Source organism: Gadus macrocephalus, chromosome 7, assembly GCF_031168955.1.
Source record: "Gadus macrocephalus chromosome 7, ASM3116895v1".
Lineage (NCBI taxonomy): Eukaryota > Metazoa > Chordata > Actinopteri > Gadiformes > Gadidae > Gadus > Gadus macrocephalus.
The window spans coordinates 3727149-3754858 of NC_082388.1; the positions used below are offsets into that span (position 1 = coordinate 3727149).

Consider the following 27710-nt stretch of genomic DNA (forward strand, 5'->3'; position numbering starts at 1 on the left):
TAAGTGATACTGTCGCAATCTCATTCCTGAAGTTCCCCTTGTCCCCTACTGTTAAGAAATCACCGGTATTGCGTAGGTTGAGTGCTTGTCTTGTGCTATGTTTTCCCTGCCTTTCCAAGCATTCATATATTAAAGAAAGAAAAAAAAAGATAATTTAGGGGATAATTACAGAGGTTCGGTCAGGATGATGTTCAAGAAATATTAATTAGGGTATTTATAGAGGCGTGAGAATTGCATGCATTTCACCATAGCCTCATTGCGAAATACTGGAGAGTTTACTGTGTCGTAATATAAACGGTCTGCTTGGGACACGTGATGCAGACACACAGAGTTTCGAGAGGCTTAAAAAGTCTAGAAGGTGAGACTCGCATATTGGAAGCGAACTCATCTCAAGCCAGCTCCTCTGAAGCCGTTCGAAGTGCGCCTTCTTTCCGATAACAGACTCACAATGAAGATAGCCGCTTGGGCGATTCTTGGTTTGCTGGCTCTGTGTCAAGGTAGGTGTGATGGTGTCTCTGGTGAGATTTAAGGAGTCAGGAATTAAATTGAGAACTAAATTAGTCGATGCTACGTATTATATAAATTCTTGTCTTTTAATCCCTTTGAATCAATCTTTTTAACTTTGCAACTGATCGTGATTTTCTCTAAGTCCTGCCACCTGAAAAAAAACCTTTTCAACGGGATCCCTGAAATATCATTATCCCAATCACGATCACCATGACGACCGACCTCTCCAAGTGTCACCTGCCTCTGACCTATCACCTGACCCCTCCTTCTCTTCCAGCGGTTGGCCCTGGCGACGCCCTCCAGTGTAACTACTGTTTCTCCAAGGCAACGACGTCTGCGAGGCGACCAGCGTCCAGACGTGCTCCAGCCTGGACAACGCCTGCGGAGCGTCCTGTTCCTCTACCCTCTCCGTAAGCACCGCACACACGCCGGACTCATGCACACATTCACGCACGCACGCTCACTCACTCACTCACTCACTCACTCACTCACTCACTCACTCACTCACTCACTCACTCACTCACTCACTCACGCACGCACGCACGCTCGCTCACAGGCACAAACGTACGCACCGTGATGAACACTCACTCACACAAAACACTCATTTGTGTTTGCCTGCCTCTCCTCCTTTCTGCACCTCCTCCTTCTCCCCCCCCTCCTCTCCTCCCCCTCCTCCCTCCTCCTCGACCTCTGCTCCTCCTCGTCCTCCTACCCCCCCCTCCCCCTCCTCCCTCTTCTCATCATCTTCCTCTCCTCCCTCTCTCCCCTCCCACTCCTCCTCCTCCTCCTCCTCCTCCTCCTCCCCAGACAACTCCTTCAGGATGTGTATGAACAATGGCCGTGTGCCAAGGCTACATCTCCATGCCTAACGTCGCGGCCATCTGCTGCACCAACGACCGCTGCAACTGAGGATGAGAGACGGACTCCTCCTCCTCCCTCCTCCCCCTCTCCCCTCTCTCCTCCTCCTCTCTCTCTCTCTCTCTCATCTCCTCTCTCTCTCTCTCTCTCTCTCTCTCTCTCTCTCTCTCTCTCTCTCTCTCTCTCTCTCTCTCTCACACACACACACACACACACACACACACACACACACACACACACACACACACACACGCACACGCACAGTCTTCTGATATACTCTGTAACTGACCGTTGATAAACTGTTTTGAAGTTTGAATGTCTTCCACTTGACTGAATATATTCTTGATTGACACATTTCTAACTGGAAAACAAACACTGACCTTGCCACCTCTACAATCCCGAGATCACGATTAAATATGTAATTGAAATCTGTTTGTTTTTCTGGTTTATACTCTCATTTCAAAATCATATAAAGGTCCCATGACATGTCACCCAGTTAGTGAGTGTGATTAGCCGTTACAAGCCGTTTTTTTTCTTCCCTTTATGACATCACAAGTGGGCGCGTCCACCTAGATGTACGCTGGTTAGATCAGTCTACCAGCCTACCCAGTGGACTGCAGCAAACGTTGCTTATCTATCCGTCACACTCTAGGTGGACACGCCCACTTGACAGATTTCGAAACGACTTGTAACGGCTAATCACACCTGGTGGCGTGTCATGGGACTTTTAACGTCAAGTCTGGGCCAGAAAATGAGGGATTGAAGGTGCATTGCTGATGGCGGCCACAAGATGCCGTTCTTGCTCCATGCAAAGGTTCTCAAAGGTCTGAGCAAGTGATGGGAGCCGAGGGTGCAGTACTGAACGCCGCCACCAGATGCTGTTGTTTCTCCATGCAAAGCGCCCCCTCTGTTCCTGTTGACGGCGTCTGCAGACTTCCATTACCGCTCTCATTACGTTCATTTGCCCTGACAACGTCTGGTGGGAAGGAAAATGTCACTGACGGAAGATAATCAAGTCAATTTTCGCCCGCGGCGTCCGCCTTTTCATCTCCGTCCGTCCGACCGCCGCGTGCAATAAAATGCGCATGACAGGCGCGGGGGCCTGATGACAACACGGTTAAGACACGGGTTGCGTTTATTTTTATTTTGGAGGGCTTAATTGACGCATTATGCTCAGTGCACACCAGTATAAAGATGTTAATACCCGAAATATATGCATTGGCTGCCCTAAACACTGCAACAAAGAGTAATTTAGCGTCAGCGATGGAGAAATCGAGAAAATATCTAGATTTAGATGGAGGGGGCAGAGTGGGGGGGGGTGGGGGGGGGATGGGTTCACTGGCACCCGGTACAGGGTTGAGAGGACTGTCTCTCTCTCACTCTCTCTCTCTCTCTCTCTCTCTCTCTCTCTCTCTCTCTCTCTCTCTCTCTCTCTCTCTCTCTCTCTCTCTCTCTCAATCTTGCCCTTTCACCCACACAGAAGGGGGAGGAGAGGGAGAGAGGGAGGAGTAGGGGAGAGGGACGAGGGGAGGGAGAGAGAGAATAAGAGACAGAGAGAGGAGGATGAGAGAGAGAGAGAGAGAGAGAGAGAGAGAGAGAGAGAGGAGATGAGGGGAGAGAGAGATGAGAAAGAGCGAGAGAGTGAGAAAGAGCGAGAGATGGAGGGGGATGAGAGAGATGGAGAGAAGGAGAGGGATGGGGCGATAATAAGAGAGAGAAAGGGAGAGAGACATTTGTCCAGGGTACTATTGATTGACACTAATGAAGTTGAATCAGGCTTAATTGATGTGGCGGTCGTCCAGTCCGTCACCCTCCCTCCCTTGCACCCCTCCACCCCTCCTCCCCCATCCCCGTGGAGCTGCTGTCACATCTCTTCACACACTGACGAATAAATTAAAAGGGCTGTCCCGCGGCTGTCAATCAAAAACGTAACGCCATTGAAACACCTCAACCTACATCGTTAAGCGTGCTGTATTTACTGCACGCGGACATGGGTGTGGAAGGTTTTAAGCAGACACTCTAATCCAGAGCGATTTACAATAAGTCAGTTTGTCAGAAGAAAGAGAAACAACAATCTTTCGCTGTCGGTACAGTAAGGATGTTCATAGAACCAGGTGCCACGCACTAACAAGCACTAGTTGAAACCCGGAGAAAACACAGATAGCCAGGATAAGACTCTACAGTTTCTCAACGGGGGTGTTCGCACAACCTAGGGGGCGCTGGGAACGTGATTTTTCTTTCATTTTTTGGGGGGATTTTAAACTTTCATGGTTTCGGTGAAAAAATAGGCTACCTGAAATAAATAGCCTATTTTCATTTATTGGTTTATAACCCCTCTACCGTCTCGGCTACTTTTTAATGTCTATGAGCAGTGTAACAGTGGTCATACAGCGCGGTTCGGTCCTGCACACGCCCGGACTCCCATTACATCAGCTATCGTCATGATCTCTATCGCTGATAAACATAACCCAAGTTCGCGGGTTAACAGTTCAATAACCAACGCAACACAATCATACATGGGCGATAGCAAAAAAAACTAACTAATTTCGTTTCATAGCCCGTTTTCCTCCTTCCTCTTGCTGTTGTTAGGTTCCAGCTGCTCTGAGCGTAGTCTCCACAAAAAGACTGTGTCATTTCAAATACAAAATATAAAGGCCTAATTAGGCCTCTGCGCGCAATCTGTTTTTGCGGTGCCCGCGTTGCCTGGGTTGCCCGGGTCACGGTGCCCGTGGTTCCAGGGCTGCGGTGCCCGCGTTGCCTGGGCCGCTGTCACGGTGCCCGCGGTTCCCGGGCTATTCATTCATTGACGGGGCACGGCGGGAGACGCGGGAGTGCCGTGCCTGCGGTTCCCGGGCTGGTGTCACGGTGCCCGCAGTTCCAGGGCCATTCATTCCCGGGCCGCGGTGCCCACGGTTCCCTCACATGGTCTCAGTCTGATTGGATTCTGGGGCTGGTGAGGCTGCACACCTGTTGCTTGTTGGCCAATCAGCGAGCCAACCTCTTACATTTTATATTCAGGGCGTTTATCAGATGCTTTTAGCCAGCCGACTTACAATAAGTCAGGAGACAGAGAAACAACAATATATATTTCTCACTCACTCACCCACTCACTCAGTCAAAGCTGGCTAAGGCCATGTCCGCAACAGACAGTTGATGGACAGCGGGAGAGAGAGAGAGAGAGAGAGAGAGAGAGAGGGGGCCAGTGAGCGTGTGTGTATGCTTGTGCGTTATCTACAGTCTGTTTGTTGTGTTGTACGGCAGAAAAGAGAAACCTGTCACATGCCTCTCTCCTGGCTATCCATCCGTAAATAATCCCTTCATCTGATTGTGACAAATAAACTCTCTCTCTCTTACTCTCTCTCGCTCTCTCTCTCTTTCTGACCCTCTATCTGTCTCTCTCTCTCTCAAACTCTCTCTCTCAATCCCTCTTACACATGCACACACTCTCTCTCTCTCTCTCTCTCTCTCTCTCTCTCTCTCTCTCTCTCTCTCTCTCTCTCTCTCTCTCTCTCTCTCTCTCTCTCTCTCTCTCTCTCTCTCTCGCACACTCACACCTACACACACTTACACAGACTTGCACACACTTACACAAACTGACACACACTAACTCATCGCTTCCCATACTGTGTGGAAAAAACACAATAGTAACAATTCAACTTCAGAAAACAGTGAGCATCAAATCGCGAGACCGGACCCAATATTAAAGAAATAGATTGAACAGTGTTTGTCTTTCTGTATGTGTTAGTGTGTGTGTGTGTTTTTGTGTGTGTGTGTGTGTGTGTGTGTGTGGGGGTTAGTGGGTGGGAGTCATGTAGCAACAGAGACTCAAACAGTCCCAATTCTCCTGCTAATATCCTCCAGATATGAAATGCACATGAAATTATGTTTTCGAAAGAACAGGAAAGGGCGAGTTTAGATTATGACTGTATCACCCACGCTTTTATTGTGTTTCATCTTGTAGTTGTGTTGCAGTTATTATAGTGTGCGTTTGGGTTGATATATGTGCATGGCACACACACACACACACACACACACTAATACACACACACATAATACGAACAGACAGAGTAATATACACACACTCACAAACACACGCATACACAAACACACAGACATTAAGAGACACATACACAAACACAATAATATACACAGACACACACAAACACTCACACACACACACACACACACACTCACACGGATAAACAAGCAACTACTAATAAACACACACATGCACGCACGCGCACACACACACACAGACACACACACACACACACACTGTTAAGTATTTTAAGAAGCTGCATTTCCCTCACATAGCCACAAGGGGAGCAAGACCTTATTGAAGGCTGCTCCACCACAGAAGAAGCCGAAGCCTTTACATCACCCCGGCCACGCCCACTAGGCCACGCCCACTTGACGTCCTCTCTAGCGGGTGATTTCGAACTCGAGAGGCCAGAGATCAATAGGTAGACGGCGCAGAAAGCCACCCGGGCCTAAGCCCGGGGGGCTTGAAGTAGATCACGGTATTTTCCTCTCACACGCGTTAGATACAATTCCCTCCCTTAAGCTTCAGTTACCGTACCAAATTATAGGGTGGGTAGTAACGCGTTACAAGTAACGCAAATGAGTAAAAAAGTAATTTTTTCGGATAAAAAGTACTTTTCACGTTCCTTTTTTAAGTCTGTAATTTTACTCTTACTCGAGTAAATATTTGATTTAGAATTCCACTCTTTACTCAATTACATTTTCCATCGTGCCTTCATTAAAATTAGTATTTTGATAAACATATTATCTTCGTTGACTGTAATACAAGCGTACACGTTAGCGACGCCCCCTCCCTAGATTGCAATATTGTAGCGATTCCATTGCCGGGGAGACAGCTCACAATTACGTTGGGGCTGAGGACTCGAGCCAGACCATGCTATGCGTAGGCTGAATCGCAATTGCGTCAAAACAAATCTGTGTGGAAATTGCAATAAGTGAAAGATACAATTTCGCACGTTGAGCACACAGGGGTGTGACTCGTTTATTTAGTCAAAGAGAAAAGCCGGAAATCAAAACGCGCTGCAGGTAAACAAATCCCGCATGGGCTCTGACGTCATGAAACGCCGTAATCCTTAAAGGGACAGCGATCCCTGAACCACCAAAACAGTAAATGACATGCAGTAAACGACAACACAATTGAAAGAACAACACATAACAAAATACTGTAGGTGAATTATGTTACACTCACTACATCTGATTGATTACCACTCTCTTCATCCCACACCACAAACATGACATACAAAATGTCGTGGAACAGAAACAACTACCAGAGCTATTTATAATTAAGCAATAGATCACGACAGGCTGTGGTATGTGCTCATTATACCACTGTTAGGGGTATCCTATTCTCTCTCTCTCTCTCTCTCTCTCTCTCTCTCTCTCTCTCTCTCTCTCTCTCTCCCCCCCCCCCCCCCCCCCCCCCCAGCCAGGTTAGTGTTTAATTGGTAACTGTTCCTACAATGCTTTTGTCAAAGGTGAAGTTAAATTACATGTTTAGTGTAAATTTGTTTGATGGCCTATGTTTGTTTAATGAACAATACAGAATGAAGCAACTTGTGAAGAAATGTTTGAGAGTGCATCTTTCTCACACATACACACGTTTGGTATTTGTCACTGATCCAAGCACTGCAATACAAAAATGTAAAGTAACTTGTAATTTGAGTAACTTTAAAACAAAGTACTTTTTTACTCTTACTCAAGTAGGTTTTTACAATTGGAATATTTACTTTTACTCAAGTAAATTTGAAGGAAGTAATTGTACTTTTACTTGAGTATAGATTTTCAGTACTCTACCCACCTCTACTAGTTCTTCAAGGAAAGGTTCAAAATCCGGGATTGCTTTTAACTCCGTTTATTGTTAAAGTCTGCATGTTTCGACATGGTAACTGGCTATGGAACGAAAGTCTAGGAATCGTGTTGAACACGTGTGAGATAATAACTCCACCCGCGAAGGGTCACGGGCCTCTGCCCGTGGCCCGTAGTAGCTAGTTATTATCTCTCACACGTGTTCAACACGATTCCTAGACTTTCGTTCCATAGCCAGTTACCATGCCGAAACATGCGGACTTTAACAATAAACGGAGTTAAAAGCAATCTCGGATTTTGAACCTTTCACACACACACACACACACACACACACACACACACACACACACACACACACACACACACACACACACACACGCGCGCACACACACACGCACACGCACACACTACTTGGTTTATCTCCGCGATAGATAGTCAAACGTCTCACGGGACCGCGCACGTGCAGCGCGTTGTTATAGAGCGCCGCAATGGGGGGGAATATTGATTCCAAGCATGCGAGGGAGTCCGTGTCGGTAGGCGCCGATTGGTCCCGCCTCCCGCCAAACGAGTTGCTCTGGGAGATCGATGCACGTCAGGGCATCGACCTGTGTGTGTTTGTCTCTTCGTGTGTGTGTAAAAGAGAGAGGAAGAGAGAGAGGAAGTTTGTGTGTGTGTGTGTGTGTATATATGTGCGTGTGTGTGTGTGTGTGTGTGTGTGTGTGTGCGTGCGTGCGTGCGTGCGTGTGTGAGCGTGTGTCTCTTTTTATGTCAAAAATACTTTTCACTTTCTATATTATTTACCTTTATTGTACCAGTTGATCAGTTTACATAAGGCCTGGAACGGGATGCTCAAAATTGCCTCATTGGCCAGAGAGAGGGCGGGACTTCCAGTAACACGGAACTACCGATGGTGGTATATCCGTTTCGGATATCTCTTTTTCAAATGTATTGACAAAAATCCATATTAACTACTTGTTCTTTGCAGTTGATGTTCTTGGTATGTTCTTATCTTTCTCCCTCTTGGAAAGACGTTGTATCCGGTGCCGCAGACACACTCATGGGAAGGTCAGAACAGGAAACGGCGTTGCGGTAGACCACTATAAAGCTTAAACACAGGATCCTCTCTCAGCATGCGCTGTGGTGCAGGCGGCCACTTTCGTCCCTGGCAGTTGAACCCGTTCCACCTATGTGGATCTCCCAGATGATTGCCTCATCCAATCAAAAGTTTGTCGAGGATCACATGACTGAATGCTTGCGCTCTGGGCTGGTTTCACGTTTCCTCCCAAGGATTTGCCCCATAGTTGTGTCGCCAACTTGCAAAGTCGACCTAGGAACCATGGAATGGTAAGTTTACGCACGCAATTTGACACCAAAGTGTCGCTTGTGAATGTTGTGTCCGTGCGTAATACGCGTATTTGTGCACTGAGCATGCATAGTGGCTAACAGCAGTATGTATTACACGCACCCTGTTAGTCTGCGTGCAATGCAAACAAAAACCGAAACTGTTATAATAATATAATAAATAATAGTTATACATATAATAAATAAATCCACCTCTTTAATGCTGCTTTCACCCCATAACCTTCTTCCCTTCAATCCCCTTCCTACTTTCTTATCTTTTGTCTAATATACGTTCTTATTATTTTGTGTTCACTCTGTATATTATGGCTATAATAATAATAATAATAATGATGATAATAATCATAATAATAATATTAATAATAATACTATAATAATGCATGACATATTCTTTTTATTGCTAATTAGAATAAGAATAAGGCAGAAACCAACAGCTAATGCAGAACCAATAATAAAAATAATCAAGACATTTGAGAACCACTGATCTAAACAACCTGGGGGGTATTCCATCAACCAAGCTAAAGGCAAAGCCGGGCTTATTTCGCTTAGCCTCACTACTTTAAGCTAGAGTTGCGTTCCATCAACGTGACTTAAGGGAATCTCCGCTAAGTAACCATGGCAATTTATCCGACCAAATGAACCAGTGGGGTATACTACTTCTTGTAATAAAACAATTAAAATACTTGAATAATTATGCTTTTTCTTATTGCCATCTTATTAAATGTATACTCTGTTTGAGTTCATCTCCCTCAAAAATTAGTCCCCTTTAATTACGATCGATCAAACATGTTTTTTGACACCTCAAAGGGCATTATCCATGGTCACTTGCCAAGGAAAATTAATTAAGATCATTAATTTTATATTTCCATGCATTTTACTATCCAAATATAAAGTTTGTCACATAAATAGGACGGACCGTAGCTACGACTGGAAAACGGGAGGTATTCCAGTCCGCTGAGCTATGAGCCAGAGAGCTAACGTTATGGATTGTGCATATTTATAATTCAAAATTCTTCCCAGCCTTTATACCACAGATACTCTAGGGTCTATAGTATATAACCGCGTTGTCTGATTACAGTTTAATTCATTTTCCACAACTTACCAGCTCTCGTTTTGAAGAATAATAGAATAATCACCGCGCCATTCGTTTCAATGGAAATCGCGACAGTCTATACTTTCAACATAAAGTCTACATATTTATAATTCGAAATTCGTCCCAGCCTTTATACCACAGATACTCTAGGGTCTATAGCATATAACCGCGTTGTCTGATTACAGTTAAATTAATTTTTCACAATTTACCAGCTCTCGTTTTGAAGAATAATAACCACGCCATTCGTTTCAATGGTAATCGCGACGGTCTATACTTTCAACATAAAGTGTACATATTTATAATTCGAAATTCATCCCAGCCTTTATACCACAGAAACTGTAGGGTCTATAGCAGGGGTCTTCAATTAAAATTGAACAAGGTCCAGTTACTAAAAATTCCTTCCAAGAAAGGTCCGAACCTACCACGTCCTAATAGCCTTCTTTTGTCAAATACAATCAACACGGCATATTACCTTATAATTTCAGATGTATTCATTTTCAATTTCCAAATAGCTTACTTTAAACCATGAAAAACTAGTAAGACAAAGTAACGCATATTAACATTTCAAGTAAACAAAACAGGTACATTAGGCCTGCAATTCAAACGAACATAAAAAGTGCATAAGGCCTACATGTGAAGTAAGCAGAACATGAACACTAGGCCTACACTTCAAATGAACACAAAGTGCATTAGGCCTACATTTCAAGTAAGCAAAACAGGTACACCAGACCTACATTTCAAATAAAAACAAAAAGAGCATTAGGCCTTCACTTCAAGTAAGCAAAACAGTGTCTCAAGTGGTGTTAGACAGGTCCTCACAGATCTCTTTCTTGTCTTGATGAAACAATCGCACATAAACCAAAAGCTGTGCATTATCCGTGACATCTGAAGACTCATCAATGGCTAAGGATGGGGCACTCTGAACAGCTGCATGAAGCTGTGACAGTGCGTCATATGATAACATTTCGGATTTTCTGGTTGTCGTTGCAGCTCACATTGGGATTTACTTAATTTTTTCACACAATTCATCCCTTTGTTTACTTTCTAGTAATGTCTCGGCAGCGTTCAAGCACTACTTCACAACAGTCGTGTCACTGAAAGTTTTTTTATGTTGCCCCAAAATCCATGCAATCTTATGTGAGCATTCATTTGCACGTTGCTGGCCTGTAAATGAGTGTGTGAAGACACGCGTAGACCTCTCATACTGAGCTCTCAGCTCGGATATTTTCCACGCTCTTACTTCTGGGGATACTTTTCCTCGAAGGATATGTGTTTGGATTCGTAATGACGCTTAATATTCCTGCTTTTTATCAGCGCCATGGTTTCAACACATAAAAGACAATGAACAAGTATTGGTCAGTCCATTCATCTTTAAAATGTCTGTTTTCGGGGTCGACTTTCCTTATTTTCGAGCAAGCCATTTTCTCATTCCCAATAGCTCTTCCGGTAAACAAAAAATTTGATTGGCTATTTTTTGAGTGACGCTATTACGCACATGCCGTGACAGACGGAGGGAGGGGGGGGAGTTCGGTGAGTGCATGATCTTCGCTCTGTGAAGATCATTGCTTTTTGCTGTTTTTATGCTGTACTACAGACTGCCTTTCAATTTGTATTTCAGTGAGAAATGATTTTACTAACATAATCATGCTTTGTATAGTGAAATCATAAAAAAAATATATATATATATATATATATTAGGGATGGGTGTGAGGAATCGATTACTCGAGTACTACTCGTTACAAATGAACTCGGTTGGTGGACAGGCAAACTCGAGTTTGCATATACACACACAAACAAAGTTTTCTGAAGCAAATGTATCAATTTTCTGTCGGCGCCACTAACGCATGACGTGGGCACAAAGAAAATTAAATGCATCCATTTCCATGGCGCGTTCCGTGGCGTGTGCAGGCACGCCAGAATTCAAAAAGTTAAGAGATGGCGGTTAAAGCAAACCGCAGCGAAGAATTGAAATACTTTAAAGAAATAGGAGATCATAAGGTGAAATGTAAAACATGCCAAGCGAAATCGAGCTACCAGAAAGTACTATGCGGCAACATATGCTCCTGAAACACAACAGTGAGTTCGGGAAAGCAGACCCGCAGCAACGGTGAAAGTGAAAGTGTGTCGGCTATTTTCACCGCCGCAAGACGCAGCTGTAATCCCGGGCGTGTAGAGAAGATCACAACGCTGAGTATTTCCATAGTCCATTTGCTGCCGTTTTATTTGCAGCTTTAAGCATTTATTTGCAATGGTTAGGCTACTTGTTTCGTTTTTTTTTAACTGTTACAGGCCTTGGTTCGACGTGATTTAAATTGTGAGACGCATATTTATTTTTGTAAGGGAAATGTGTTTTGAACGTTTGCAAAAATAAATAATGAATACTCTGATAACTCTGACTGTTTTGATGGAGAATAAGCATTACATGTTTGGTTGGTAATATTGCCGTTCATCATCAGGCCTATTCCTGCTGCAGATGCGTTGCATTCTAAAAATAGATTTGATTTAACGAGTACTCGATTGATCCTCGAGGAATTCCTTCGATCACTCGAGTTTGGAATTTACTACTCGTGCCCATCCCTAATATATATATATATTTTATTATTTTAAATTGGTCATGGATAGGACCGTCACTTGGTCCGGACCCGGACCGCGGTCCGCCGTTTGGAGATGCCTGGTCTATAGCATATAACCGTGTTGTCTGATTACAGTTTAATGTAACAGTAAGCTGACAAAATCGCTAATTAACACCACAACTGCAAATTAACCACACAGAGATAACCATGGCAACCGGTCAAACAAATTGTATTTTTGCCATCTTTCTGCTCGCGCATCCGCCGCGTTGATAGACAAATAATCCCTCTATAGTACGGGTGACCTGATTTTGCGGACTGGGTACGTCAGTGAATTCTTGCCGTTGGCTTATTTTTTAAATTTCCTTTATATTAGAGAAATTAGGCCGAACAATTTTTAGATAATAAATATGTCTTACAATATCCCTAAAACCCAAATATAACTTGCAAAAACCCATGGTAAAGTTAATGTTAATATTAATGTTACTGATAAGTAGGGCTGCAACAACGAATCGATAAAATCTATAAAAATCGATTACTAAATGCGTTGGCAACGAATTTGGTCGTCGATTCGTTGTGTCGCGCGATTAATAAGTTACTCATAGGCGCAGCACTGTTTACAGCCAGCCGCCGACAGGTTGGTTCACGGTTCATGCACGCCCACAGCGAGCTTCAGTGTGAGCGACCACAGCTTGTATTTGTCATGTCTTAAAACTGGACTGTAGGCCTACATAAAAGTGTTGTACCTTCACTGTCTTTCGGTTAAAAAAAACTCCTTCAACTCAGTATCCGTCTAGTTGTCCAACCGAAAATTCTGTCAGCTGCTGCTGCTGCAGACGTTGGGCAGACAGGCTCGGAGTCGGCACCGCGTGCATCAACAGTCATTCAAAGCAGCGGTAGTAATCCATGGTTCCCGCGGGTCCTTAAAAAGTCTTAAAAAGTCTTAATTTTTTTTGTGTAAAATTAAGGCCATAAATTGTCTTAAATTTACTGTAAATTTGCTCTAGGTATTACATTTTGCAGAGGGTTTTTTAAGACTGGGAAATTGTCGCGCACAACAAATCACCTAGTGCGTCTTTTAATTACGGCATTTTCAGGAGTTTTACGTTACGTTAACGTTGACATCAGTCATCGGGGGGCCGGTTGCATCTGCAGCCTGCAGCTGCGTCTGTAGGCTAACTTGCTGGCGCTACTTTTAGCTAGTGACGGTTGACATCATTAGGCCAACTTGCGCTACTTTCAGGATGGGACAGTGCAAATTCAATGAGAAATGGTTTGAGGAAGATACGTTTCGGGGGTGGTTGGAGAAGGCAGGTGACTACGAGGCAAGGTGTTGTTTATCCCGAAAGGCATTCATACTAGGGACCATGGGAGCAAAAGCTCTTGAGTCCCACATGAGGTCGCAGAAATATATCCGATACTCCGTGGCAGCTAGCGGGACTACAGCGATGCCCGTATTATTTGAAAGAAGTGGACTGAAAAGTTCAGCATCCGTGGCTAGTACTTCACATCAGACGGCGTTAACCGGCTTTGTGTCGCCACCAGAAACCCAGAAGGCGGAGGTATTGTGGGTTCTCCACACGGTGAGCAGACATAATTCCTTCAAATCGAACGAGGACATTAGTAACGTCTTGGCTGCTATGTTCCCAGATTCTGAGTTTGCGAAGTCGTTCACCTGCGGTGAAAACAAAACGGCCTATCTAGCCAAATACGGGATCGCATCTTTCATAAAAAGAGAGCTGTCACGCAGCGTAAACGATAAACAGTACGTCCTCATGTTCGATGAGTGAACAAAACCACTAAAAGCAAACAGATGGATATCCATGTGAGGTACTGGCCCACGGACGACACCGACAGCCATGTCTTATCGCGGTACTATGGATCACAGTTCATGCTGGATCATTTTAATGTAAGTATTCCAAACAGTAAATTAATTGAATTGTGTGACGGACTTTTTCCCAAAAATCATATTCGAAGTTTGTTTGTTTATTAATATTAATATTCGAATATTTATTAATAATATTATGACCATTAAATTCCTTCAGTAAGACCTGGATTGGGCTTCGCGGGGTTTGTTTACCGGCGTTGCTATGGTTACCGGTCCTGCGTGTTCCGACGGTTTATTAGGTATCTAATAAATCGCTGTCTAATCAATACTTCATTCGATGCCTCTTCCGTGGTCATTACAATATTATGAGTAGACTGCGTCGGGTTCTCGCTCTCCCTCTTGGCCTGCCATAACAGGTTCGAATATTAAGGGCTGCCTAATATTTGTTTGAATTTTGATTTATTTTTGTGTGTGTGTGTGTGTGTGTGTGTGTGTGTGTGTGTGTGTGTGTGTGTGTGTGTGTGTGTGTGTGTGTGTGTGTGTGTGTGTGTGTGTGTGTGTGTGTGTGTGTGTGTGTGTGTGTGATCACTGTCAGCCGTGTTTACATGGACACATCTGATCCGCATAGTTGTGGAAGAACAGCTCAATCGGAATAGAAAAGGATCATATAATACGCCTCAATCGGAATACAATTATCTGTTCGTAAATCTGTTCGTCTGCTATAATCGACATGCATACACTTATTCCGATTAGTTTGGGGTTTAACTTAGGAAAGCTGCAGTAGTTCGCATTTGGTCCACTCCGCACTCCAAACTTGACCGCTGTCAAGGACGGTGGATTTATTGCCCGATTCATGTCTTTGTTATCACTCCGTAGTAGTTACAGTAGTCCGGTAACATATCAACCCCAGCGTGTCCGGTTGCTAAGCGACGGTCATGGGTGACTATGGGTGACACGGGTGGGTTAATGTGTTCGCGTATCGTCGTGTCCGCGCGCTTCCGAGATAACTTTGCAAGAGTACTACTACTGCTAGTACTACGGCTACGGTTGATGTGTATAAGTGACTCAATTATACACACCTTTTCTATCAAATAATTTTTCAGACATTTTTTGGGTCTTAATTTATGTATGTGTTGGTCTTAAAAAGTCTTAAATTTGACTTTAAAAATGGTGCAAGAACCATGTAATCAAACAACCGGACGGTGTAGAAAGTCCCGTCAGTTAAAAATAGTAATGCAGTTTTTAAATCCATGTTAAAATCGGCAGGATATAGAGATAGTTAGCTTAAAAAAAACAACTAACCAATGGTCACAAATAGTGTCAAATGTGATGTGTTCAGGTCGGCTCAGAAATACGATTGATGCGTTCAAATGCAGCAGTAAAAAAATAAAATAATTGAGATGTTGGTGAAGACTTGTTTTCCCAGTAATATAAAATAGATAGTAAAGATAGAATTAATTATGACCTGTTTAATGTCCTATCTTGAACTATCATCATCTTATCAGCAATTAAAGCAATATTACAAGTTCTATTTCAAGGAGTCTCGAAAATGGTATCAATAGGTTTGACCGGGTAACCATGGACATCCCTTGTATACATATAAAAGTATATCATACATTGTATGTTTCTTTTTTGTGTTATCCCAGTTATGTTTTTTTTATCTTTTTATTATTTAATATTACTTCTAATAGTTTGGGGACGTTGGAGCAATAACCTGGTGTTTTTACATTTTAGTTTGCACTGTGAATTTGAAGTAATGTTCCGTTTTTGAATAAAGATGCGGCAATTCCAATTTCATTTTTTTTTTTTATATCCGATTCATCGATTAATCGAAAAAATAATCGACAGATTAATCGATTATTAAAATAATCGTTAGTTGCAGCCCTACTGATAAGCCTTTGTCCCAATGACAAAGACAATGCTGCATGGGAAATTGCAGCTACCTAAATTCCATCAGGTGAGTTTCACGGCAGGAGTGGGTGTCGGATTGACTCGGCTACCAGATCGACTCGGGGTCCTAGATGCGCAATAATGACGCACTTCCTGTAAACGCTGTCTATTAAATGCGCATGCGCGTTTCATTCATTCCCATGTTATTCCCAATTATTAACGATCTCCTTTTGTTTTTATATCTATGAATAATAATCTAATGTACAAATTATTGTTGCCTATACTTCGGTAATATATAAAAGAAGAATCGGTTAACTCCATTCACTGAACGGGGGGAATCCACTTTATTTCCAGCGCTCCCAACACAGAGTCAAAACAGCGACTCACACGCAGACACTTCCGTTCTCCTCCTTCAGAATAAGAGTCCCTAACAGGAACTGGGTTACATATGCATTCATCAGTGCTTTTAGACGTGTTTCCAATGGCTTTGTTTGTGCGAAAGAACGGGCTGCGTTCAATGAAATAAAAACCAAAATGGATGGAGCCTTCTCTTTATGTCGATGATTGAGCCCCTTTTATAAACAACCCTTCCGGGTTTTGTCCGTTGGCTTGTGTCGTTCTATTTCATGTAGGCTACGGCGTCTAGGCTTCGCCTTATGGGCTTGTCCCGTGCGCGCGCTGAAAATTCAAACTATGCACCTATCAGCGTGGGCACCGCCCACATTTCCCACGGTATCGTGTCTATATAACGCGGTGTATACCGTCGCTCATCCTCCCTTTTCTTTCAGCACTTGTGCTTATCAGCGAGAAATTGAGAACTACAATTAAGAAGATGAGAACTTCAACACGGATCTCCCAAGCCGGTGGCAGCGGCTCGGGCCCTTTTTCAGGGCCACCTGAGAGCGCTCCTAGAGCTAGGTCCTTTTCAGGACTCCTATGCGCCTCCTGTCCCGCCTCCCTGGCACCGGGTGACGGGCACTTGGCGTGCTTTTGGTGCCTCGGCGCCGACCACGCCGCGGCTGCTATGGCGGCCCCCGTCTCCTGTGTCGCCTGCCGGGAGCTGCCTGAAGAGGGGATCCTCTCCAGGCATCTCTTCTTTTCCCCTGCGGTGGAAATGGCTGACGCCATCGACCTGTTCGGACCTGACGTCGACGATGGCATCATCGACGCCTCCCTGGACGACGTCTTCGGCGACTCGGCGTCCGGTTTTTCCCGCTCTCGGGTTACAACCGCCACCGTCATACAACACGAGGGTCCGCGCCGGATGACCGATCTCTTCCGGGAGATCATGGGTGAGGCGGCGGCCATCAAAGGGATTCCCATGCCGGTCCCGCCTCTCGCCCCCGTATCTGACGATATGCAGGGCGAGTGCTTTCGCACCCCATCTTTTTCCCGGCGGGTTACCCAGTGCCCCTTGTTCCCGCCTTTGCAGCACTTGTTTATTGCTGCCGGTGAGGACCCTTCGACCCTGAAGGCTCCGGTAAGATCCTACACGGATTTCACCAACGTGGAGGGGTGGGCCGATACTCAGGCGAGGGGGACCCCTCGCCTGGAGCCTCCCCTTGCAGCGCTTCTCTGTCCGGGCGCCGGGCTCCTTAACGAAAAGCCGCTGCCCCCCGACCGCCTCCAGAAGCAGATTGTCGGCCTAACGGACAGGGTGTTCGTTTGTGCCTCTCAATCCGCGGCGGCGGTCAACAACATCGCCCTGCTCTCCTCTGCCATGGTCTCCTTGTCGGCTGACAGGGAGGCCTACGGCCCGGAGGAAGCCGCGAAATGGCTGGCGGTTTCCCGCTTTTCCAGCGCCATCCTCCAGCTATGCCAGCCGATAGCCGTTTCGGCCGGCCAGCATATGGCGTGGGCTACCATGATTCAAAGGGTCATATGGCTCTCCCACACTGCGGTGCCGGAACGAGAGCGGGCCAGCCTCGTCCAGGGTCCACTAGCGCCGGATGGCCTATTTGGTCCCAGGTTCTCCGAGGTGCTCGCGCACCAGCAGTCAGTCCGTGAGAATCGTTCCCGGTTCGGGACGATTCTCACGGGCTCCTCCCGCCAGCAGGCTGAGAGGAAGCGCGGTCTAGGCCGGTCCCAGCGTTCCATGGGACCGCCTCCGACTCCAGCCCCGGTGCAGCAGCCGCAGCCGCCGCGCACGGGGAGAGCAGCAGCGCCACGGACCGGGAAGTTCCGGACGCTTGCTCCTACTTTTTCTTTCCCTATTAAAGAAAAGAGTAAAGACCGTTCGGCCGAACGGCAGTACATGGTACCTAAAGAGCGATATTCCCCAGGCCACCTGCGTCCTACGCTTGTGGTGCGCTCCTCCATGTTGCCTATTTCCCCCTCTCAGCCCGGTGGCTGTAGGGTGACGGTCGGACGGCGTGTTCACATGGCCTCTGGTTCACCTGCTTCTAAGAAGCGGCGTCCCTTGGAGCCTCATGGACGGATCAGAGACTCGTTGCACGAGCCCGTGGATACGGCCGCTTGTACCGGTCTCCTGGTTCCCCACATTATAGGTGAGGAGATGGGTCCGCGCGCTGTGGCTACAGCCTGCGGACAGCGCATGCGCACAGGTGCTGAGGCCGGACGGCTCGCTCCCTGTTCAGCGGGCACGAGCGCGACGTCTAGACAGCTCGTTGTTTTTACAGCTGCTAGTTCTGGTACGTCTCCTACGCTCACTGAGCCTCCTCCCTTTCGTGGGAAGCCCCCCTTGGTTCACACGCAGTGTGGAGGCGGTAGGGTCAGAGGAATACGGGTTATTCCTGGACGGTCTTCCTCAGCTGTCGGCTCGCCCTCTCTCCAACCGCTATGCGTGTTGGCAAGAGCGGTGCGTTCTGCCATCGTGGTTGGACACCACGTTGAGATGGGGCCATCCCATACAGTTCAAGCGTCGTCCCCCACCCTTTATGGGGTTGGTGGAGACCACGCTACGGGACCCGGCTGCGAGCACGGCTCTGGCAGCAGAGGTGGCACGTCTCTTGGTAAAGGGGGCCATCACTGTCGTTCCCCCCCACGAGTCTCACCTAGGTTTTTATTCCCGCTACTTCCTGGTTTCCAAGAAGTCAGGGGAAATGAGACCTATTCTGGATCTTCGCGTGTTCAACAGATTCGTTGCCACGAGGAAGTTCAGAATGCTCACGGTCGGAGCATTGTTCCGGTGTGTGAGAGAGGGCGATTGGTTCACATCCCTGGATCTCAAGGATGCTTACTTCCACGTCCCTGTTCGGCAGGCGCACAGGAAGTTTCTCCGCTTTGCCTTTATGGGGATGGCGTACGAGTACCAGTGTCTGCCGTTCGGCTATTCCCTGGCTCCGCGCACCTTCTCGAAGTGTGTGGAGACGGCGTTGGAACCGCTCAGACGTCAGGGAAAGAGGATTCTCTTCTACCTAGACGATCTGCTTATTCTGAGCAACTCAGAAGAGACCGCGAGAAGGGACACCATGTTGGTGATAAACCATCTCTCCTTCCTGGGTTTTGCCATCAACTGGGAGAAGAGCTCCCCGCTCCCCAGCCGGCAGACAGTCTACTTGGGGCTTTGCCTAGACTCAGCCACCATGATTGCGATGCTTTCGCCTCCTCGGCGAGACGCCATCCTGTCGGCGCTCTCCCGTTTTCACGTTCGCAGAAACGTGACCGCACTGTCCACCATGCGCCTGTTGGGGCTGATGGCAGCTGCCCACCCCGTGGTCCCCCTGGGTCTGCTTTTTATGCGCAGACTCAAGCGGTGGTTTGCTCGCCAACGGTTGGACCCCAGGCGACACAAGCTCAGGGTGCTCCTCGTCCCCCGTTCGGTGTCGCCAGACCTGGAATATTGGAAAGGACCCTCCGCCCTTCTCAAGGGTGTTCCCCTGGGCAGGGTGGCGTCCTACGTAGTGGTCTTCACGGACGCCTCGTTGACGGGTTGGGGAGGAACGTGCCTCTCTCACTCTGTCGGAGACGAGTGGCGCACGCCCCCTACAGCACACATAAATGTGTTGGAGCTCGACGCTGTGAGGAAAGTGCTGTTGCATTTCTTTCACCTGGTGCGCGGCCGCCACGTACTGATCAGGACAGACAGCGTGTCGGCGGCGGCGTACATCAACAGACAGGGGGGAGTCCGCTCCCCTGCTCTCCACCGAAAGGCGGTCGAGCTCTGGCTTTGGGCTCATCAGTATCTCCGCAGTCTGAGAGCCCTGCATATCGCGGGCGCCCAGAACTTTGGGGCGGACCTCATGTCTCGAGGCGGTCCCCGCCGAGACGAGTGGCGGTTACATCCCGACATTGTCAGACTGATCTGGCAGAGGTTTGGGACAGCGCAGGTGGACCTCTTCGCGTCCCGGGAGAACACGCACTGCAGGTGGTGGTTCTCCCTCAGCCCTCGGGATCTTCCCCCGTTGGGGGTAGATGCGTTGGCACACACACCTTGGCCGCGGGCTCTCTTGTATGCGTTTCCCCCGCTCCAGCTGATCCTTCCTCTTCTGGAACGGGTCAGACAGGAGAGACTGTCCCTGATATTAGTGGCCCCGGAGAACCGTTCAGCTCTGTGGTTTCCAGAGCTGCCCGCGCTCTCGCGGTCGGCGCCTTGGCCAGTACCATTCAGGCCGGATGCGCTTTCACAGGCCCACGGGACGGTGCACCACCCGCCCGATGTCTCGGGACGGCTGTTGGTTTGGCTCCTGAGAGGTTGATCCTGCAGGGCAAAGGTTTGCCTGAGACGGTTATCAACACTATTCAGAGTGCTCGTGCGCCTTCTACTTCTTCCCTCTATGCGGCGAAGTGGTGCGCCTTCTCTAATTGGTGTGAGACGAACCACGCTGTCCCATCTCAATGCGAGGTGGGAAGCGTGCTTTCGTTTCTGCAAAACTTATTGGAAAAAGGTTTGGCCTTCTCCACTATCAAGGTCTATGCGGCAGCCGTTTCGGCTGGCCATGCAGGCTGTGATGGTGGACCGATCTTCAGCCATCCACTGGTCAAGAGATTCTTGCGTGGGGCTAGACGGGTTAGGCCTGTTTTCACGCGTGCTTACACCACGCTGGGATCTCCCCACCGTGTTGCGCGGATTGTCCAGGGATCCTTTCGAGCCTCTCTCTCATGCCCCTTTGGATGCCCTGTCATTTAAGACGGCGCTCTTGTTGGCCTTGGTTTCTGCCAAGCGGGCCGGTGAGCTAACCGCTCTGTCTGTCAGCCCGAGTTGCTTGTTGCTAAACGAGGACAGCTCCTTCGCGTTGCTCAGACCTAATCCTGCGTTCCTCCCGAAGAACATTAATAGTTCTTTTCGGTCGAGGGATATTGTGCTTAAGGCTTTTCACCCCCCGCCTCATTCTAGTGAGGCGGAGGCGGAGTTGCATCTCCTGTGCCCGGTTCGGGCGTTGGCTATGTACGTGAATCGCTCGGCAGCGTTCCGCTCCACACAACAGTTGTTTGTGTGTTATAGCGACGCTAGCAGGGGCCGCGCTCTCTCTAAGCAGCGGTTTTCTCGCTGGGTATGTGAGGGTGTTTGCCTAGCCTACTCTCGGCAGGGCTTGGCGCCACCGTTGGGCATTAAAGCTCACTCCACACGGAGCGTGGCCGCTTCAACGGCTCTACTCAAGGGCGTTTCGGTGGAAGACATCTGCGCGGCTGCGTCTTGGTCTTCCCCCGGCCCCTTTGTCCGTTTTTACATGTTAGACATGTCCAGGGGCTCACTCGGCAACTCTGTGCTAGAGTCTGGGACCCCTTTTACGGCTTAAGAATATAGACATGTTCTTTAAAGCGTCGTGGTTGGATTTCCTCTCGCCGGCTGGCGAGTTGGACTTGATTACCAGTCTTACTCTCCCACCTTTTTTCAAATGATAACAACCTAATGGAAACCTAGTTGCTCTGGTTTTTCTTTTCCTTTCATGGGTTCCATGAAGCACGGAATAGAGCCGGAGTCTTTACAGACTCACTTTTTTCTCCCTTGATCATTGCCTTGCTTGATCTAGGAGGAATTCGTTTTTTATAAAGCTGTTGTGTTTTACACTTCCTTGGCTTTTTGAGTCTTAATGTGTTCTGGTGACTTAGGTCTTTTTGACTGGGGTCCAGCAGGAGTACATTGATCGGGCTCCGCTCGCAGCTTCACCTTAGCCCATAAGGCGAAGCCTAGACGGCGTAGCCTACATGAAATAGAACGATAGTTATGTTATTATAACTCTAGTTCTATGATTGTAGGCGTAGCCGTCTAGTTTCCCACCTGCTGTACCCTCCAATTGCTGAAAGAAAAGCTTGGAGGATGAGCAACGGTATACACCGCGTTATATAGACACGATACCGTGGGAAATGTGGGCGGTGCCCACGCTGATAGGTGCATAGTTTGAATTTTCAGCGCGCGCAATTGCGCGCGCACGGGACAAGCCCATAAGGCGAAGCCTAGACGGCTACGCCTACAATCATAGAACTAGAGTTATAATAACATAACTATCGATATGACAAGTGTCGATACATCATCTGTAAGCGCAGGACCCCGAGTCGATCTGGCAGCCAAGTCAATCTGGTACCCACACAGGCAGCCAAGACGACTTCTGTTGAGAAAAATACTATGGTCAGTCAATTTAGAATATTCAAAGAAATGGAAAATAAATGGCATGAAAAGTTTTTAGATTTCTCCAGTAATCCTTCCCAAATCACTGATCAGGTGCGGATTGAACCCTGGACGACCGGGTGCAAGTCCGACACATTACCTCTAAACTATCTCCATGATTTCTAATCTACAGTCAATATTACATTAAAACATGTTACGCATAATACTACTTATTCATTCAAAAGAGCGGTGATTTTATTGCCAGGCGGCCTCCCTGTTTTTATTAATGATAACGGTGTTCCCTTTTTGAGTTATTATATGCTTGTACTCCTCATAAACCTCCACAAGTAGCCTCTGTTTGCCTCTGGAAAAGATCCCGCTCGGTCCTTTTCGGACATTTGATCCATGATTCGACATTCAGAGTTCTGGGCCTCGTTTCCCGATAACGATGGATCTTCGCTCGTACGATCATTGTCACGATGGATCTTGCGAACCATCGTGAATTTCTTTGGAGCGTTCCCCGAAACTCTTAACATGAACACGCGTTCACAGGGAAAAATTTGAGAGTGTGCGACCGAATTTGCCCTTTTCTTTTTTACACGTTAAACGTGGAAGGAGCGCGTCAATGAATCCGGAATCTTTAGCAGGCCAATGAGTGTAAGAAGGCTAGGGAATGGCCACTGAAAGTGGCTAATGTGTCGAGGGGGAGGGTGCTAGAGATTATCAAGCGCGTGTAAACGTCTGAGCGACGGAGAAAGATTTCACAACCTGCTACGTGCGTTTGCAATGAGCATGCAAAGTATTGACTCATTTTTCCCACCTTCGGCTAGTGTGCCAGTGCAAGTCGGTCCTGAACGGGTCTTATTTTACAAACCCCGCACCCGCCCGTACCCGTAATACTTCAAACCGCATCCGACCCGTGTTCCGACAGTAGCCCGACCAGACCCGCTATAAATTTATATCAACACCCGACCCGCACCCGATGGAAAATCAGAACCATTAGATGGGAATTACACTATCTGGTGTTAGGCTTGGTGCTTTAGATCATCCACTCTTGATGGTTTTAGTTGACTCCTCCACTCCTGATTAATATATCCAGCACCGGTGAAGTCTCGCTCGCAATCGCAAAACCCGCGCCCGACCCGTGCTGTTCAGGCGTCCGACCCGACTCGTTTCATCCAAATTGTGCGGGTCACCCGAACCAGTGCAGGACTCCGCTCAGGTGCCATAAAGGGCTTTTCACACGGGAGGAGTTTGTCGGGCCTGATAATGCATTCTCAATGGAGAGGCGAGCGGGCAGAAAGGAGGCTCAGCGTCCTGTCAAGCGGCACGACAAGCGGACTCACTCCCGTGAAACTGTCGCTTCCGTACTTGTCGAACGCATGCATGCGCAAACCTGGAAACCGTTGGGATAGATGAGAATCACAATAAAATGTGACACTGAATTTGAAAAAGCACATTGTAATTTCTGCATCTATTATCAAAATAGTTATTATTAATACAGTGAAAATTTGTAGAAATGTAAATAATTGGTTGGCATGTTGATTAACGGTGTGTGCCCCTAAAATTTCTGGTTGCGCCCCTAAAATTTTCAGTTAGGGGCCACAGTGCTCCTAGTGAAAAAAGATAAGTCTGGAGCCCTGGTTCACTGCACTCACGACTAGGGATGGGAATCGAGAACCGGTTCTTGTTCAGAACCGGTGCAGAGTCAACCGATTCCTTGGAATCATTAGGAAGCCTGCTTAACGATTCCGCTTATCGGTTCCGGTCGCAGCAAATGCGTAGTGACGTCACACACACGCTGCTTTGTTTTGGTTCAGAACGCAGCAAACATGGCGCCGTCGAGGAAGAATCGCATTGTGCATTGTGCGCACCAAACGCGACGGGGCGACAAGATCCCGTACAATGTGAACGTTGAGACGCGTATCGGGTGAATATTTCGCGAGAGAAAACCGGCGACAAGTTTTTGTCGTGATGACAGCCAATCAGCGTTCAACAGCGTGACAACTGAGTGACATGTGTAACGTAACAGCCAATCAGCGTTCAACCTTCAAACTCAGTGCAGTGCAGTCCGGGGTGAACTGCGGCATGGAGGAGAAAGTGATTGTTGCAGTTTGCGAATCCCGGAGCTCTATCTATAATATTATATAATATAATTGTCTATATAATATCAGATACAATATATACATATACAATATATATATACAATATCTGTCGCCTCCGGATGGCTGTAGCGTGGGGAGCTCTCATAGGGATTGGGCTTCTCGGGGTTTGTTTACCGGCGTTGTTATGGTTTCCGGTCTTGTGTGTTCCAACGGTTTATTAGGTAGGCCCATCTAATAAATCTGTCTAATCAATGCTTCATTTTGTTTATGTCAGTTGAATTTTGTTACAAGTAGAATGCAAATGAGCACTGTTCGCATTCCAAAAGGCACAAGCTCTTACTTGACTGTTTTCAGTCTGTGTTTTTAGTTTTATGGCACATAATGATGGCATTTGGGCTTAAAAAGCCAAACATATATTATTTTGTCTAGACCAATTGATTTGATAATGTACAATTTCCTAATACTAGACGCACTTCTGATCAGATATTAAGGAGATTTAATACAAACAAACACATTTGTACTTATTTTCTCACCCAATGAGAATCGATAAGAGAATCGATAAGGAATCGGATCGATAAGCAGAATCGGAATCGGAATCGGAATCATGAAATTCTTATCAATTCCCATCCCTACTCACGACTAAGGCTGGGACAACGCGTCGACGTAATCGATGACGTTGACGCATAAATTACGTTGACGCGAAAAATGCACGTTGATTCGAAAAACCCAAAACAAAGATGGCGGCGCCGGAGCGTAGTAGCAACGCGAGTGGCTCCTCAGACTTTCATAAGTGCAAGCCTCCACGCACTTGTCCTCTCAAGTATGGGAATTCTTTACTGTAAAAGGAATTCAAATTAAAGTATGCACTTTTTTTCCAGGAAGCTAGGCCTGTGTTTTCATCAATGTTCAATTCTGTTGGTTCAGGAAGGACGGAAGGCCTTTGTGTTTTGACAACCCGGTATCACGCGATTTCGTGCTCACGGACACGAACGTTAATCTATTGAAGCGTGTTCCAGAGCACGATAGTCCGACTTTTTTCGTGCTACACAGAACGAAATGTAAACCAATGCATTCTGAATGGGAGTGTTCTCAGACAATTAACGTGCTCCACAAAACGCTACGAGAGAGAGAGAGAAAGAGAGAGAGGGAGGGACAGAGAGAGAGAGCGAGAGAGAGGCTTCAGAAAGGGTGTTCTCAGATAGTACAGTGCACCCTAGTTATGTTTATGCCAAAACCACAAATGCTATAGGCCTATATATATATATATATTGCCTAATTATATATATTGCCTATATATATATATATATATATATATATATATATATATATATAATTAGGCTATAATTATATTATTTAGCGTGTAATGAGACAATTTATAGCCAAATTGTCGAAGATGCCCGAGAATCTCCGGAGATATCAGCATGGGAAATCGGCGCATCAGACCCATGAACCTATAAAGAAAGACGTAATCTCAAGCGGGAGAGAACATTTGCAGTGCTGGTTTGTGTCACGTAAGTACAGGGCTCTCATGTCTCATGCATTCGGCGTGAGACACATGCAATTCAACCCATGCACACGCTCGAACCTGGTATCACGAAAATACGTGACATTGTCACGTTATTTAATCTATTGAAACGTGATCAGGGACACGTAGGCCTATTTTCTAAATTTTGTATTTCAATTGGAAGTAGGTTATTTGTCGTGTCACTAAGCACGACTTCCAAACTAAGGTTCTGTCCGGGAGCGTTCTCCCTAATGTCCCTTATGGAGCTCCGTACAGATCATTCATTGTTGAAAATTGTCTGTGATAACTAACAAATGACAGCTTTTGGCCACCCGTTTCTACTTAAAATTGTCTGTGATAACTAACAATATGACAGCTTTTGGCCACCAGTTTCTACTTTCACCTTTGATACTGAGAAATTGTGACAATACAAGGATATATTAAATGCAGGTGCGCTGCTCTGTAGGCAAACCGCAAAGGAAAAAAGGGTAGCTGCTTCATCTATACTTCGAATACTATACTACGAAATGTAAACCAATGCATTCTGAATGGGAGTGTTTCTCCAAGTTTTCCATGCTACACGAAATGTAAACCCATGCAAATAAAGACTTCATGGTCATAATAATTTAACTATCATTAATCTCCTGAGTGTGTAGGGTGGTATTCAATTTTTTTCAACGGGGCTGCATCCAGTCCCTTGACCGTTATGGTTGCTATGGTGGTTGCTATCGACCGCCCCCTCTAATCCTTACATGGCTCTAAAAACCACGTGGCAAAGGAGCTGCCGTCAATTGTGTTGTTTTTGTCGTAAACTAGGGTCCGATGGTTATTAAATAGACAGATATTCTAAGGTATTCTTAAAAGGCAGCTTGGATGTTTTTATTTTCTGCAGTTTTGACTTCTACTATAACCTATTTTTGAAAGCAAAACACCAAGCTTATTGAATAATGGTAACCCATTAAATACGGTATGATTTCTAGATGTCATGGCAACCTCCGCTCGCGACACTGGACTTGCGAGGCATCGACGCGGACGTTCATTCACATAGCTAAAAACAAGAGAACACAAAGGTGAAAGTAGAAACGGGTGGCCAAAAGCTGTCCTATTGTTAGTTGTCACAGACAATTTTAAGTAGAAACGGCTGGCAAAAAGCTGTCATTTGTTAGTTATCACAGACAATTTTCAACAATGAATGATCTGTACGGAGCTCCATAAGGGACATTAGGGAGAACGCTCCCGGACCGAACCTTAGTTTGGAAGTCGTGCTTAGTGACACGACAAATAGCCTACTTCCAATTGAAATACAACATTTAGAAAATAGGCCTACGGGTCCCTGATCACGTTTCAATAGATTAAATAACGTGACAGTGTCACGTATTTTCGTAAGACCAGGTTCGAGCGTGTGCATGGGTTGAATTGCGTGTCTCACGCCGAATGCATGAGACTTGTAGCCCTGTACTTACGTGACACAAACCAGCACCGCAAACGTTCTCTCCCGCTTGAGATGACGTCTTTCTTTATAGGTTCATGGGTCTGATGCGCCGATTTCCCATGCTGATATTTCCGGAGATTCTCGGGCATCTTCGACAATTTGGCTATAGATTGTCTCATTACACGTTAGATAATATAATTATAGCCTAA

The 27710-nt window shown here is 46.5% G+C and overlaps 1 protein-coding gene across 1 annotated transcript in view; it reads left to right on the plus strand.

Moving 5' to 3' along the window:
* The first annotated feature begins 7933 nt into the window (after positions 1 to 7933).
* The window catches only part of sts (steroid sulfatase (microsomal), isozyme S), a 52978-nt gene continuing 33201 nt past the window's right edge, over positions 7934 to 27710 (plus strand). The window contains exon 1 of the mRNA XM_060056285.1: positions 7934 to 8556. The gene's annotated coding sequence lies outside the window, so the exon portion shown is untranslated. The remainder of the gene's footprint in view (positions 8557 to 27710) is intronic.